The sequence below is a fragment of the Mus caroli genome, unplaced genomic scaffold, assembly GCF_978045245.1.
Source record: "Mus caroli unplaced genomic scaffold, Mus_caroli_1 scaffold_2, whole genome shotgun sequence".
Lineage (NCBI taxonomy): Eukaryota > Metazoa > Chordata > Mammalia > Rodentia > Muridae > Mus > Mus caroli.
Window position 1 is genome coordinate 72,229,203 of NW_028227257.1, and position 3,181 is coordinate 72,232,383.

Below are 3,181 nucleotides of genomic sequence, written 5' to 3' on the forward strand. Positions count from 1 at the left end.
CCCATATCACTTGGACATGAAAGAACATGTCCTTATACATGTAAGAGAACACATTTATTTTAACTGTGTTATTTTTATAAAGTGCTTATTTTGTCCTTAGTAAGGATTAAGTTTGTATGTGTATGCAATCTTTTCATTATGCTAAATAATTTCTGATTTAACTTTCAAAATCACCCAATACAAAAGAGCTGTCTAATCTCCTATGGTAGTTTGAATATGCTTGCCCCATGGGAAGTGGCACTATTAAGAGGCATGGCCTTGTTGGAGGAGGCATACCACTGGAGGGGATAATGGGCTTTGACGTCATATGTTTAAGTTCCACCCAGGGCAGAAGAAAGTTCTTCCTAGCTGCCTTCAGATCAAGATATAGAAATAGAAGCTCCTTCTCTAGCACCCAGTCTGCCTGGATGATGCCTTGCTTCCCACCTTGATACGAATGAACTGATTCTCTGAAACTGTAAGTTAACGTCAAATAAATGTTGTTGATTAAATGAGTTGCCTTTATCATGGTGTCTCTTTACAGCAATGAAACCCTAACAAAGCAGAAATTGGTACCAGGGATTAGGGTAATCAAAACATTGCCTGGAGAGTTATCCAAAGGAGCAGTCCAGGCTCGAGGTAAGAAGCGCCCAGCACCAATTCAAAACAGTGATGGGGACGAGGAGGAAGACTCGGGGGAAGATGATGTGGTGACCCAGGGGGACCTTTGGGGCTCTGAGGACAGTGATGAAGATATGGTGGATGACTACAGAGCTGCCTCTAATTTGGAGGATGAGGAGGAAAAGCTGTTGCCTATTGAAAGAGCTGCCCTGAAGCAGAAAGCCCAGGACGCCGCAGCTGGGGTCCAGTGGAGTCAAGAGGACACTGATGAAGATGAAGATGATGATGGTGTGTCCCCTGAGTCCCACCCCAGAAAGGATGACAAAGCAGAGGGGGATTTGCAAATTAATGTGGAAGATGAGGAAGCCTTTGTGCTGCCCCCTGCTGGGGAGATGGACCAGGATGGCCAGGCTCCAGACCTGCAGTGAGTTCACAAGCGGATCCAGGACATCATGGGAGTGCGGGATTTTGGAGCTCAGCGAGAAGAGGCCGGTCTCGAGCTGAGTATCTAAGTCGGCTTCAAAAGGACCTGGCCACTTACTATTCTTATGGAGACTTCCTGTTGAGCAAGTTCATGGAGCTGTTCCCTCTGTCTGAGTTGATCGAGTTCTTAGAAGCTAATGAGGTGCCCTGGCCAATCACCCTTCAAACCAACACCTTGAAAACCCGTCGCCGAGACCTTGCTCAGGCTCTGATAAATCGTGGGGTTAATCTGGATCCACTGGGGAAGTGGTCAAAGTCTGGGCTTGTGGTATATGATTCTTCAGTGCCTATTGGCACTACCCCCGAGTACCTCGCTGGACACTATATGCTGCAGGGAGCTTCCAGTATGTTGCCTATCATAGCCCTGACACCTCAGGAACATGAGCGGATCTTAGACATGTGCTGTGCTCCTGGGGGGAAGACCAGTTACATAGCTCAGCTGATGAAGAACACAGGAGTGATCCTTGCCAACGATGCCAATGCAGACCGGCTCAAGAGCGTGGTGGGCAACCTGCACCTCTTGGGAATCACCAACACCATCATCAGCCACTATGATGGGCGCCAGTTCCCCAAGGTGGTGGGGGGCTTTGATCGAGTGCTACTGGATGCTCCTTGTAGTGGCACAGGACTCATCTCCAAAGACCCTGCTGTGAAGATGAACTAGGATAAGAAAGACATCCAGCACTGTGCCCACCTTCAGAAGGAACTGCTGCTCAGGAACTATCGACTCAGTGAACGCTGCCTCCAAGACCGGAGGCTACCTGGTCTACTGCACCTGTTCCATTACGGTGGAAGAGAAGAAGAGGAATGTGCGGCTGGTGCCCACCGGCCTCGACTTTGGCCAGGAAGGTTTTACCCGCTTCCAAGCAAGGCGCTTTCACCCCACTCTGCGTTCCACCCGACGCTTCCACCCTCACACTCACAATATGGACGGTTTCTTTATCGCCAAGTTCAAGAAATTTTCCAATTCTATTCCCCAGCCCCATGCAGGAAACCTGGCAGCAGCTACCCCTACAGAGCCTAACCTGAAGGATCAGGTCACCCCAAAGTCTGAGAACGGTAGTCAGCCCACCAAGAAAGCCCGTGGGGCTGTGAAGGCAAAGTAGCAGTTGCTGAGACAGCCACATTCCAAGAAGTCCTTCCAGAAGTTGAACGGCATCGCCAAAGGGCCAGGCTTGTCCACTGAGCCTTCTGTCCCAGATGCCCAAGTGTCCGCCAGGCCCAGTCAGTCTGCTGGGAAAGCCGACCTGAGCAGGAAACGAAAGAGGGCTGAGAAGCTGAAGCAGCGGGGACCTAAATGGAAGCCCTCCAAGGAGGCTGCTGTCCCAAAGAAGAGCCCCCCCTTCCAGGAGTGAGGACTGGGGGACACCTCCTGTGCCGACTCCCTCTGAAATTCATGCAGCCCCAAGACCTAAGGACTGTGCTCCATCCCTTGGGAAAGCCAAAAAGAAACAGAAAGGAAAGCAGCAGTTAGCACAGCAGCCTGCCAACGGAGCTGCTCCCCTGAAAGAAGATGCTGTTCCTAAGGGACCCTCAGCCCCCTTTGTGTCTCCCCACAGTTCCACCAGGCCACCACCAGCAAAAAGGAGGAAATCAATGACAAAGGGCAGCAGCCAGCCTCTGTTGTCTTAAATGTCTTAAATGGACTTGGAAACTCGTTGACATTGTCTCTGGGTTGAACTTTTAGATCGTGATGCAAGGCTGGCTTCCCCCTGTGCATACAAATGAAATTTAATATACATATTACCACTCCTAAAAAAAAAGAATCCTGTTTAAAAGACTAATTGGAGCATTTTGTAATACATATATGACACACACACACACACACACACACACACACACACACACACACATATATATATGTGTCATTCATCTTAAAGTGTTGAGAAATCTTAAAACATGAAAGTCATGGAAATTTTTGATGGGATATACTGATGACATCTTTGTATTATTTCAAAAATTACGATAGAGAATGTTAGAGGAAGGCATCTCATTGTCAGGATCTGTCCTCCATACCTACAAAGTATAAAAAAGAATATCTATACATATATGTGCAACCTTATATTACATGTACACATGCATGCATACATAGTTGAAA

At 48.2% G+C, this 3,181-nt stretch overlaps 1 pseudogene; it reads left to right on the top strand.

The window, feature by feature from the left end:
• The first annotated feature begins 506 nt into the window (after nucleotides 1–506).
• On the top strand, nucleotides 507–2,715 carry LOC110306780 (28S rRNA (cytosine-C(5))-methyltransferase pseudogene; annotated as a pseudogene).
• The last annotated feature ends 466 nt before the right edge of the window (nucleotides 2,716–3,181 follow it).